General features: G+C 37.6%; 1 protein-coding gene across 9 annotated transcripts in view; it reads right to left on the bottom strand.

Moving 5' to 3' along the window:
- LOC308056225 (uncharacterized protein) overlaps nucleotides 1-13,641 on the bottom strand; it is a 121,440-nt gene that overhangs the window by 66,512 nt on the left and 41,287 nt on the right. For all 9 annotated transcript variants that reach the window (XR_013924736.1, XR_013924737.1, XR_013924738.1 and 6 more), the window contains one exon: nucleotides 1-13,641. This exon is cut by the window's left edge; it is cut by the window's right edge. The gene's annotated coding sequence lies outside the window, so the exon portion shown is untranslated.

Raw genomic sequence — 13,641 nt, 5'->3', positions numbered from 1 at the left:
ACCTCACCACACATAAAAATGAAAATATAAATAATATGAATACAATCTACAGACAGATTAACATCTCAAACTAATGAACATGAAAGAGATAACAGTTTGGAAAGCAGAACTCTTACCACTTACAAGGGCATCAAATGGTAAACTTTCAAATGAAATGCAAATAAATTGTTATTCCGAATGCATCAATTACTAAAATCCTGGAAACAGTTATCAAGCCAAAGTTATAATACAAATGACAGGTCCCACAATTTTAACAAGACATAATGAGTTTACATCTAAATGTTCCTCCAGCAATAGAAAATTCATTCCATTTCCAAGTCTGTTGTTTTATGTTTGATGAATCTGCAATTAATTCCTCCAAATTTAACTTTTCAGTGGAAATTTGTACTATGCTTTATTTCATAGAGTCATAGGACCATTGAGGTTCGAGAAGAACTTTGAGATCACCAAGTCTAACCATTAACACAGGACTGTCGATTCCACCACTAAACCGTGTTGCAAAACATCACATCTTTGTGTTTTTTAAACATCTCAAGGGATGGTAATACCTCACCCTTTCAGGGAAATTTTTTTCCTAATATCCAAAATAAACCTCCTCTGGTGCAACTTAAAGGCCATTTCCTCTTGTTCTATTGCTGGTTACCTGGGAGAAGAGAGCAACCCCCACCTGTATACAACCTCCTTCCAGGCAGTTGTGGAGAGCAATAAATTCTCCTAAGTCTCCTTTTCTCCAGGCTGAACATCCCGGTTCCCTCAGCCGCCCCTGACAAGACTTGTGCTCCAGACCCCCCACCAGCCTCGCTGCCCGTCCCTGGACACGCTCCAGCACCTCCCTGTCCCTCTTGCAGCGAGGGGCCCAAACCTGAACACGGTACCTGAGGTGCGGCCTCACCAGTGCCGAGCGCAGGGGGACGGTCACTGCCCTTGCCCCGCTGGCCACACCGTTTCAGACACCAGCCAGGACGCTGCCGGCCTTCCTGGCCACCTGGGCACCCTGCTGGCTCCTGCCCAGCCGGCTGCCAGCCAGCACCCCCAGGCCCTTTCCCCCCAGGCCCTGCCCAGCCGCTCTCCCCCAGCCTGTAGCGCTGCGGGGGGTTGCTGTGACCCAAGGGCAGGGCCCGGCACTGAGCCTGGTGGAACCTCCTACAGTGGCCTCGGCCCATCGGTGCAGCCTGCCCAGACCCTCTGCAGAGCCTCCTGCCCTCAGGCCGACCAACACTCCCGCCCAGCTGGGGGCCATCTGCAAACTGGCTGAGGCTGCGCTCCATCCCCTCAGCCAGGCCCTCCATAAAGACACTGAACGGGCCCCCGCACGGAGCCCTGGGGACACCGCGTGTGACCGGCCACCACCTGGGTGTAACCCCACTCACCACCACTCTGGGCTCAGCCATCCAGCCAGCTTTTTACCCAGCACAGAGTCCACCTGCCCCAGCCGTGAGCAGCCAGTTTCTCCAGGACAATGCTGTTGGACATGGTGTCAAAGGCTTTACTAAGATCCAGTGTTGCAGCACAAGCAAGCTATCAGGCTGCGACAAGGCTTTTACCATTGATCAGATTCTACTGTCCGGCTGTTTCTCGTTCCTCCAGAGGTCAGACCACCCCGCTCCTCCTCCATCCAACCCCCTCTCCCACCATCCTCAGGGCTATTTAACCACTTAGCAGGAACGAGCTACAGCTTATTTGATGTAGTCCTACATTCCCAATGGCATCTAAAGCTAAATGGTCCTGGGCATGTGTAGCACAGCTGACAGAAGGCAAGTAGGAACCTACTGACAGAAACTTAAGCACAGAAACAGGAACTGAATACTAAACTTAGGCAGCAGCTTCACGGAGATTATACAAGTATCAGAAAAAACTGAAAGGTAGAGCAAATCTGCAGAGATCCAGTTTAAAGCCAAGCCCCCTTTCTAAATTTACCTTCAAATTGGTCTTAATTAGAGCTCATCTTAATGAGTTGCACTGAGTTAAACATCTTTTTAACATCAGAACTACATCCCTGTTAGAGGCTTTACCACAACAGTTTCTAAACTGTGCCATAGTGGTGTCACAAAAACTGAGGATAGACCAGCATTTACGGACTTTGACATTTTAGCCAGTTATTTTAGTGGCTTCTGGTGAGGGAAAGACAATTCAAATGTGATTAAGACAATGTAATGAATAATAATAATAATAATAATAAAGCAACCAAAACCCAGAGAAAGAGCTATTTTTTAAAAAGGAAAAAAGAAATTAGTTTAATTCACAGTTGAGAAAAACTTGGAATCTTATATTTGGAACAGATTCATCTGTGCCTAATTTTTAATCCAAATAACTTTGATCACATTTCATACATGTTAAATGAAGTCTACAAGTGGAGCTAGCAAATACAGATCTTACAGAGGAGCTGAACAGAATGTAGTCCCTCTTAATTATTTACATAACTCATGTCAACACTCCTTAGCTAAACATTGTAAATGTTTCCAGTACAGCTATCAGAGTATTAACAATTGGTGGGTTGTTTTACACTCTAAGAAGCTCAGACAATGGAACACAGCAGATTTACATGTTCTATTGCCTTTTAGTGATATCCAATCGAAAGGAAAAGGAAACCATTTACTGAGTTGAAAGTGAATGTAAATTACAATGCAGAATTAAGGGAAAAGGAAATAAATTAGAAATGGTTAGAACTGATACACGATGTTATTTACTCTCCTGAATCTTCCTGCAAGGCTTCTAATGAAGGTGTGATTTCTTTGCCATACAAAACGTTACCATATTGACATTCTGTTAACCGTCAATTTATGGTTTCTCTTACCTATAAGATGAAGTTAGCAGAAAACTGTAATTCTATTAATCACAGAAAAAGCACAACAGTACTTGCATAAAAATAATAAATACTAATGTTAAAGGACATATATCCCGAGTCTGCTAGTCCTGTGTGGTGAACACACCCATGTATTTCAAGGTGCTTAGACAATATCCTGCAGGGATCCTGATCTGGCCATATGTCATTGAACTTCCTTATCTAGTAGATAATTTTCATTAAATATGTTCCCTAAAGAATTATTACAAAAGGATGACTGATTTCAGATGTATCTGCTTTCTTGTATGTGACAAAATATATATGCATAGATATCTATATGGTTTCATACACTGACCAGAGACTGTTAATGTCATACACAGTATACACAACAGTGACCTTCTTCCATATATTTCTTTTTATGGCAACTCTTTCAAGACTGATCAGAAATAGTTTAACAAATAACCTCTCTGCAGTTTTTACAGCACATTAACCACACCTTGAAGTAGCTACCTGATGTCCAGAAAGATGCACATAAGAAGCCTACCTTGGCTGATGATTGCTGCAGGGGTTCTCTGAAATAAAATAGTGTTAAATGCAACCATCAGAGCTTGGAAAAATTGAGCAAAGAATAAGCACTGGTGCTGTTCATTAAATGTCAGTCTGCTATCAAGTGATAATGAGCACAGATCTACCAAGTTATTTTTATTTTATCTATCTAGAACCAGATGAGGTAATCAAATGCTGTGCATTGAAGATAATTTCCTAAAGCAGAAGAAAGAATCTTTAAAGAAATGGGTATCAAGTGAAATACAAGATAGCCAATAGATGCAACTTATTTCCATGTCCAGTGAGTTTTATAAAAATGTTATGGAGAATTCTGATATGCGCATATTTCTCTAGCCATAAGATTATCACGGCTTACATCAGTATCACTAAAATCAGGATTTCGCCTCTATCACAGATATTTTTGAGAAGCCTATTCACTGTTGCATCTAAACATCAGAGTACCAGAACACGACTGTTAAAAGGCACAATATCAAAGCTTAAATAGGTTTTCTACCAAAGTTCAACTGTTTTATTAGTGATTTTATTTGTTAATTTTCTCTAGAGAAACATCCTTGCAAAAAAGTTGGCTTTCTGCAAAATACATTACTATAGAAATTAACTTGCCATCCAGAGAGAACATGTGAATTACAGTTTCTCAAGTTCTTTCTGAGTGTATAATTAAACTGGTCCTTGATATGATGATTTAGTATCTTTAATGTCAATAATAGAAACCTGCTTCATAAAATAAAATTGGAAATGAAGGACTGGCTGTTCATGATGAAAATATTACTGCTACTTTCAGCGCTTCAACAGCTTGATAACTCTTGCATATTTTTCAAAAAATCAGTCAGATTATATTAAGTATTAGCTTCACCTTTACTCCATTTATATCTTGATTTTCAAGTACTTCCATTTGATCACATAGGTCATGATGACTACCAAAAAACTCGAGAGCAATAGAATATATTTTGTCAGTTTGTGCTCTAAAGGATTTGTCAAGAGTCAAAGAGAGACTGTATGATTCAGCAAAATAAACATTTCACTGAATAAACATCAAACATTAGCATGCAAACCAGAAAATCAAGTACATACCACACACAAGTTGATATATAAACTTTTCCTTTAGTTTACACTATTCTGTATTCTCCAGTATAAATTAAAATGTCTAAAATATAAAGTACCAGGTTAAGCAAAAAACACATTCAGAATGTTGACTGCAGCTTAGTTCCAACAGCTAAAAATTGATGCAGTTATTGTAATTACTTTATAAGGGCCATGTGACTTCAAAGTGAAGTCATTAGAAGCCAGATTCTTAAAGACAGCTTCCATCTTTTCTGTTATTTCTCTTAGGTTTGACTTCTTAAAATGTGTACACTGTATAATTTATTCACCATTCCTAGTAACTTAAACTTCCTTATCTTAATTACTAACTTGTTTCTTCTCTGTATTACTTGTCAGCATACCACTCCCAATCTACTTACCCTTTCCTATAGCAGCATAAATATGCATTTAGCAAATTACTACTTCTACCACACACACGCCGCCCCCGATACTCTGGATAATGGCCAGCACTAAATAATAAATCAGATATATGATTGGAGTGCCCCTCCCACTCTTGACAGGATTAATCTGAAAACCTAATGTTATTTACAGGAACACAGTAGGAACATGATCCAGTTTGCAAAAAATCGGTGGGAATATTTTTACTGTAATTTATCAGCTATAATAGAAGCTGAAAGAAGTTACTGGGCTCCTAGAAGATTTCCCAGGTTATAGTAAATTCTTGTTAAAATGAAAATGAGTGTGTAACTGCTTTTTAACATCTTAGCTTTCATGCTATGTAGGTTTTGGTCACTGGGATCTTGTCTTTTTGCCTGAGCTTTCTAAAGCTCAGGAATAATGAAGTTCCTTGACTGCTTAGGTATCTTTCCTAATTTTTTAAAAAGAAGACAGAAAATATTTTGTTGAAAATGCATGTCCAGCTTCACTACAAAGCCAGATACTTTAGAATGAAATACTAACTACAACTCTAGTCTTATTTTCTGCATAATATAGTATAGAATTTAAGTCCAATTTGAAATTAAGATGTACTGATATTTAAGACTATTATATCTCAGCTGATTGTGCAATATACTTGTAAAATAATTTTCACCCCCATTGTTACCTGAATAATTTATTTTAGGGCTACACAGAACTCGGAACTTGCTGTATTCAGCACAATTACTGCATACATAGTGTACATTGCTGAGCTATTCATCTGAAAAGGGGCATTTAAATATGTTCATTTTTTCCCCTACTGTATTTCAACTATAATTACATGATCCACTAGCTTTTACAGTTTGTCTGTTTTACAGTAAGATGCAATGGTCTGGCACAAATACTGAAATACAGGGTCATAATTTATTTTCTACATGAGGAACTGCTTTTTCATTGTTTAACTACACAAATGTCAGAATTCAATACCTTCATGATATTTCAGTCAGAATAATGATGAGTACTTTAAGAAACTGAATGGGTGGTGTTCTTTTAACTTACCCATGTGCAAGATGAGTAACAGAAAAATTTGCAAGGCAATGTTGCAAATAATGGGAGTGTAGATAGAAACAAATACTGATGTGGATGTAAAGCTGCAGATTTATATCTGATCACTGAAGAATGGCTGAAGCATACTGCTAGTTAATGGTGGTTACAATGCTATTCGGTAATGGGTTTAGATGGCAATTTATGCTGAATATGTATTAAGCTGTACCATAAATAATCATGATAAATTTATTTAACATTATAGTAAGATACGATGGACCTTCACTCATTTATTTTATTATGCCGGCTTATTTCATGGCTGTAACACTGGATTGTCATTAACACTAAATGTACCTGGACTAATTTTTAGAATGCAGCTTGCTAAATGCTTGAGGCCTGGTCCTATATATTCACTAAGAGCGGTGGAGACAGTCTTAGAACCCAGAAGTCTATAAGAAGGGTAGCAAAACCTGGAACAAAAGATTTTGAAATAGTATCAACATTAAGTGTGTGGATTATAACAGCTCAGGTGAATAATAACTAATTCTGCATCTTTCACCACCTCATGCAAATTTTCCTTCTAGACAAAAATCAGGAAAACCAGAGCACAGTTGCAGAAGTAGGAGGAATCTGGTAAAAGAAGTGCAGAAAATTTCCCTTCCCTTTTGACAGAACAGCAAATTTTATTTGAAAACAAATTAAAGCTTCAACAGCACTTTTTTCATCAAAACGTTACTTGCTTTTCTGTTTTTCATTATTTACTGGTTGGTTACTGTTACAGACTTTTTGAAAAAAAAGTCTTTGTTCCAGAGAGATGAGATGTGATTAAATGCTCAACAAAAATACTAGAATAATATAGTCTATAACAGATCTTTGAAACAGTTTTCAGAGTTTTGTGTCACAGATACATTACTTTCATAAGACTCTTGTATGTATTTATATCTGAAAGCTGATACAGAAACGAAATGTTAAGACAGACCTATAATTTCTGTCTCAATAATAGAAAATTGGTATCTAATATCCAGAATAATTATGGTAATGTTTTCTCACTAAGAATGTCCCTATGTCTAGACTGAAATAGTTCATCATGGTTACAGATTATTTCCAGAACGTTCATGGGTTGGAACTGCTGTTCTCTGGTGATGTGATTTACCAAGATTTCCACTGGAACAGAGATATTAAATCTTCTGAAAATCCTACTTCCCTTGTTTCAGCAAACAAATAATTTATGCTTATTAATTGGTACTCACAATAGTAACAATATTTTCAATAGGCCTTTCAATATCTTCAATAGGACTCTGAGCTGGCCATGAATTAACTGCTACGCTCAGTTTCATTTTGTGTGATCAACAAATACTTTCACCCCAGCTAATCAATTTAAAAATGTTCTGCCCATAAAGCTCTTTGTTTGCTGAATAGTAAATGTGGTTTGGATGTATATTCAGTTGTAAACTGTGGTTACAAGTCCATAATAGAGCTGGAAAAGTATCAGGCTAAAGAAGCTCACTGGCCAAGGATAAACAGGAGGAACTGACATTGAAATGAGAAAGTTAGAGCTGGTTGGATGGTCTAAGTTGATAAATTATAGGCATTATAAAAATACTAGTTGAGATCTCAATTCTTTTCTGTTGACAAACCTAATCATACATTCTGTGTCTCTAAATGTCTCCCAAGAAGTCATGGCAGATGTAAAAAAAAAAAAAAAAAAAAAAAAACCACCAACAAAAAAACCAGATCCTCCTTCCATTAAAACTCACAACTCACATAACCAATGTCCTGCATATCAATGAGAATGCAGAAGAGAAGCCAACTGCACACTTGCTGTCTGTAACTAACACAACATTACTGGCTAGCCAAATACATAGTATTTCTGTTTTCTATGAATAACAAAAAACTCTGCTTCTAGTATTAATATCACTTATGCTTAAAAATCACTATTGTCCAATTTTTCAAACAGACTGTTCCATCTACATTTCTAATTTTTAATAAAATTTTGTAAGTAGAAATGCAGCAAGAATTTTTTCTACTCTAGAGAAAAAAATAGAGCTTTTCATTTGCAAAGTTGTCTTCATTCAATTAAAAATTAGCAATGTGTAGCACATTTTAGCAGTAACCTTTCAAGTTTTACACAGGGAAACAAATATCTTTTTAACATACTCTGCATAGCTTTAGAAGTATGGATAAGCACTTGAATAAAGTTTAAGTGTTGCTAAATGCATACCTCAGGTAAAGATAAAAGAGAACGGAGAGAAATACCTGTGTAAAGCTGTTCCTGTGATTCTTCATATCCTAGTCATGAAAGTAGTTTTCAAAACTATCTGAAAGGAACAGAAAAAATTAAGAAAACAGATTGTCTGAAAAGAAAATACGGCTGGGCAAAATGATGATGTCTCACATATATTGTAATATAAGGTAACAGCAAAATGCCCTGTTTCATCTCACCTTCCTGGGATCAAAGACATTTGTTTCTTTCCTGATAGAAGACTGCCTAATAAATCAAACTCATCTTCAGTGTAAAACTGAGAACTGACCCCTTCTAATCAATCTCAGAGAAGAGCTAGACTGAAGATCAGTTATGGATTCTGTGGTCAAGTGAGATTATCAGAGAAAAGCTTGTCCTCTAATGATTTTGTGCTGCTTTAGCCTATGTAATTGCCTTCATGGGTGACAGTAAGTACTCTGGCATTATTATGCCTACATTTTAAAAAGTTATATTTCCTTGGAAAGAATTGTTCAGTTGCTTAATGTAAAGATTTGCTGTTATAAGACAATCCATTAATGTGAATATTTCCAATTATATTCTCAGCATCCTTTAATTAGCACCAATGGTGATTTTCTATTTGATAAATATTTCACCTTTTCTATCACAATTATGACAACTACAGTTGGATTTTGTTAGGAGGGGAAAGGTATTTCTGAAACAGGCACTGTAGTTATTTTTCATTATGCAGAACTGGCACAAAGAGGCAAAGGATTTTATCATCCTAAAGCATACTTTGGGTGGCCTACTTTCTGCAGCAAGGACTCCACAGTCAAGCAGAAGAGGAAGACAATAATTATACCACTGTATCAAGTGAGCAGGCAGTATTGCTATGAATGGAAATGAGAAATTAGTTTGAGCCCTATTAGGATGAATTTTAGGATAGGGACTCCTAACCTAATTTTCATTACACTCCTATGTTCTATAATTACTGTACATCTTAACTGAAGGGCAGAGAAAGAAGTAATTCATGGAAAACATAGGAAACAAGTGGTAATTCTTTTGTTCTTGCTCTCTTCTCTTAGAGCTTTGTTTGTGTTTTCTGGGGTAGAGAGAGGAGGAGAAGACATGATGGAGGCTCTTTTGTTTTATTTCCTTTCCCTGATGCAGAATAAGACACCTTCCGGATCCAATTTTTGCAGAAAGCAATTTCTAGCACAGGAAAGTTCTTAACTGCAGAAATGTTAGCCAGAAGGTAAGGAGATTGGGGCATACCTTGTTCCACTTATTCATGGCTGACAGTCTCCTTTGGAAAGATTATCTGCTATCATTAGCTTTAGGGCATGTGATCATCAGCTTCAAAGCAAGCATGAAGTGTATGTATTTCCTCCCTCAGCATCTGCACTACTGAGTGCACTTTAGTGCAACAGAAAATCCAGTTTTCAGGAAATGTGAAGAAATATTCCAAAATGCCTGAAGTATTAAAAATAAAAAAAATTATGCAGAAAATATCCGTTCTGGCATGTTAGTCACTTTTGATCGCTACCCACAGGCAAATGCTAATGAACAAAACTCAGAGCTACTGGTTTCTGCTCACATACCAAGGACAGCCCTCCTTACAATACAGAGCAGACACCTCCATTTACAAATGCTGAAATTGGACAATTCAACTTTGTTGGTCAGATGAAACCTAGCTGTAGTTTTATGTAGGTAGGAATGGATGAGCCCTACCTTTTCTACACAGCAATGTTAGCAAGGAAGGAAGCTACAGTATATTACTATCTGCTCATCTTTAGATTAATTAATCATCAAAGGCTGTGTTGCACATTCTTGTCCCACCCACTGTAGTCTACTAACATTTAAAGCCTCTGCCAGAGTCTTTGTATAGACATCAGGGTCAGTGATAGTCTTTGTCTTGACATCAAAAGGAAATATAAACTCTCTGAGCAAAAGAATGTTCATACTTAATTTGATGATGATTAGGAGTTCTGATTGGTGCTGTAAGAAAAACCGTAAGAAATAACAGACAGCGCCAATAAACAAGGGGCTGATTGTAGGTTGAGTCAGATGAAAATGATAAGTGAATCAAAAATACATTAACATAAAACTGGTCTGAGTATATACATTGTGTTACCAAGGAACCTGTAGATCTTTTCTGAGAAGGATTTTATGTTTTTTTCCAATCATCTGTGCTTTTACACACTCTGTTCTTTGCTCTGTGGCAACCCAGTGCTGCTGTAACCATAAAATTCTTTCAAGAGATGAGCAGGTAACAGTCTTCTAGCCATAATAATTCATGCCAGTTAATGATTTCCATTTTTCACCTTCTAAATTTTAAGGAAATTCTTTTACAGGGAAAAGCACTCTCAAATGCACCTTATACTTTTCCTTCCTCTTTGCACAAACCTACAGAAACGGATACCCTCATACACAGTACAACTCCTCTCTGAGGGCTTTCAGGTCAAAGCCAGCTGAAAAACTATGAAGATGGCAGAAAATCAGCACCAAGCACTGTTAAGCAGGGTACAACATTTCATTCCTTGCCCCAGAGACCAGTTTTATCCATGCTTTGATACCACAGCCAAATACAATCACTATGCTGGCTCATCATGACAGTGTTCCTAAATGCAATGAACAACTGTAAGCCACCCAAATTTGCCTCTACCACCTAAAATATAAAACCAGATTTGCATTTCAAAGCTCAGGGTTCAAATCAGCCAGGAAAAAAGAAAGTATTTTTTCCCATTCCTAAACAGTTTCAGATCATTGTCTTAGAACAATACCAATTTTAAAATAAATTTAATCTTGTAGCTAGCAAAAAAAAGCATTGAAAGTGTTTTGACATATATTTAAAACGCCAGGTAAATGGCTGTTTTCTAAGAGAAGCATAAGGTGGAGGGGGTGTGAGCAGAAAACATGCAACATACCTTGAAACTTCCCAGTTTGAAATAATAATTTCTCAAAATAAGCATACTGAAATAATAATTTCTCAAAATAAGCATATAGGAGACACTTCAGTTGAATTCACGCTCTGTATACTCCTTACAAGTGTTAACAAAGAATGGAGGAATATCCTGGGACTTAAATCACCGTGGTAAGAAATAGACAAATGATAAACTGAAATACTGCTGATTGTGAATCTGAGATTAGCTATACTGAGATATGATTTAATGTTCAATTTATCACAGAAAAGGCTTTTGGGAGGCAAACAATGGCAAGCCATACCTTATATATTGTAACACTTACCATAAGGGAATATCTCAAAATACTTTGCTATGACAAAAAATGTATGAGATTGACATAAGTCAGTGATAGATGTAGCAAAATGCAACCACACATGGTTAATCTCATACAGCCCAAGACATTACAATCAATTTCATGAGACTGTATTGACAATAATTCAGAAGTTATTTCCTTCTGCCATAGTACAGTTTCCCCTGGACAATAACCAGAAACAGAAGGAACTGGGGTTTAAGATTATCACCAGAGATCAATGCTCATAAAAGCACACAGTACTTTCTAGCAGAACTTTCTGAACCATACATAAATTCTGAATTAATACAGTTTGGGTTTCTAAATTAATTATTAGGGTATATGAGATACAAGCTACGTGTAAAGTGATGTCCTGGTTTTGGCAGGGATAGAGTTAATTTTCTTCCTAGTTGCTGGTACAGTGCTGTGTTTTGGATTTAGTATGAGGATAACATTGATAACACTGATGTTTTAGTTGTTGCTGAGCAGGGCTTACACTGAGTCAAGGACTCTTCAGCTTCTCACACTGCCCTGCCAGTGAGCAGGCTGGCTGTGGGGAGGTGCACAAGAAGCTGGGAGGAGGCACAGCCAGGACAGCTGACCCAAACTGGCCAAAGGGATATTCCATACCATAGAACATCATGGTCAGTATTTAAACTAGCAGAAAAGCTGGCTGGGGACCGCCGCTTGGGAACTGGCTGGGCATTTCTCAGTGGGTGGTGAGCAACTGCATTGTGAATCGCTTCTTTTGTATATTCTAATTTTTTTACCATTATTATTATTGTTATTGTTATTATTATTTTCTCTTCCTTTTCGGTCCTGTTAAACTGCCTTTATCTCAACCCATGAACTTTACTGGTTTTTCCCCAGTTCTCTCCCCCATCCCACTGTGGGTTGGAGGTTGAGCAAACAGCTGTGTGGAGTTTAGCTGCCTGTCCCCTGAAACCACAAGTGACTTGCTTACACTACTCCGTGAATCACAGTATTCAGTGCAATGACTAGTTAATATGTTTATCTCTGCCCTCTGCTAAACGGAATGTCAGATGCTTTTATACGTGTTACTTGTAGGCATAGCAGAAAACCCCAATTTTTTTAATGTCTAAATGTAAAATAATGCTGTCAAAGAAGTCACAAATGACAGCTGTATGCGGAGCTAAAGCTATTCCTTCTCTTCAGCATTCCCTGTCCTCAGTGTGCAACAGGATGATAGTTTGGGAATCACATCAGAAGAGGCCACACTGCAACATTTCTTCATACTGAACACAAGATTCTGGAAGATGTTGAAAGGAGTAAGTGCCCAAGGAAATCTGGTCTAAAACCACTCTCTTAAATTACAAATTTACTCTTTCAAAATCATATTTAAACTAATTTTTAGTGGGCAGAGCTGAAATTTCACAGCAACACTGAAAATGAAGCTACACATATATAGTACCCTAAACACAGCAATCAAGGTTTAACATTTTAATCAACACCAATTATTGTGCAAACCCTGCTTTAGGGACCGCCAAAATGTGGATGAAATAAAGAAGAATGAAATAGAAGAGGAAGATGACACAAGACACGGGCCTGTAGAAGACAGAATAATTCTCTCTGTGTAAAAACTAATTCTGAACTAATATCTCCAGATCTAGTATTCACGAGCAGTCAGGTAGGTTCTTAACTATTTCACCAGTGTTTAGCTCTTACTTTCTACTTTCTGAATATCCCAAGTCATAATGGTCTAGTCATTTCTGCATAATGACGCAGGGGCACCTACACAAAGTGTATCAGCATTCCACCTTTGCAGTTGAATGGGGATGGGTGAACTTTGGGTTCAGTGATCTAATATCACCATATTTGTGCTATTTAGGTTGCAGTAACTACCCAGAATGTCATCAGCTTCTGAAAAAACTGCTGCCACTAAAATGCAGAAAGCTCTAGGCAGAAGAGCTGCTTGTGGCTTCTGTTTTCCTGAATGCTTGGCAGGTTATCAGGCAGAATGAAAAACTCCGCATTCTGCACCTGAACTTGAGAGGTATAAACCACTGGTTTCCTCACCCAAATTTACCACTATTCTAAAATGCAGGGAGAAGAAGGAAATCTGAATCCTATGTAACTACTGGCTTTGTTTTGGATATTTAATGAGACTAGTGTTCTAGCAAGCCTGCTGACACCTCTTTCTCAGGAAAGGACTTTGAAAGGGATATGTAGAGACAAATTAACAGGTTTTTGCTTAAAATATTTAGTAGTCATAGCATAGTGTATACCAGTATGTCACACACAGAGGTGTCCAGAGGACTCTTCAGTTGCTGTTTAGTAACGTTTTTGAAAAAGGACTGAATTCTGCTTAGTTTACACATGT

Source organism: Falco punctatus (genome assembly GCF_963210335.1).
Source record: "Falco punctatus genome assembly, chromosome: 1".
Classification (NCBI taxonomy): domain Eukaryota; kingdom Metazoa; phylum Chordata; class Aves; order Falconiformes; family Falconidae; genus Falco; species Falco punctatus.
Note: the sequence above shows the minus strand (reverse complement) of the source record. Positions and strands in the feature narration are given on the sequence as shown.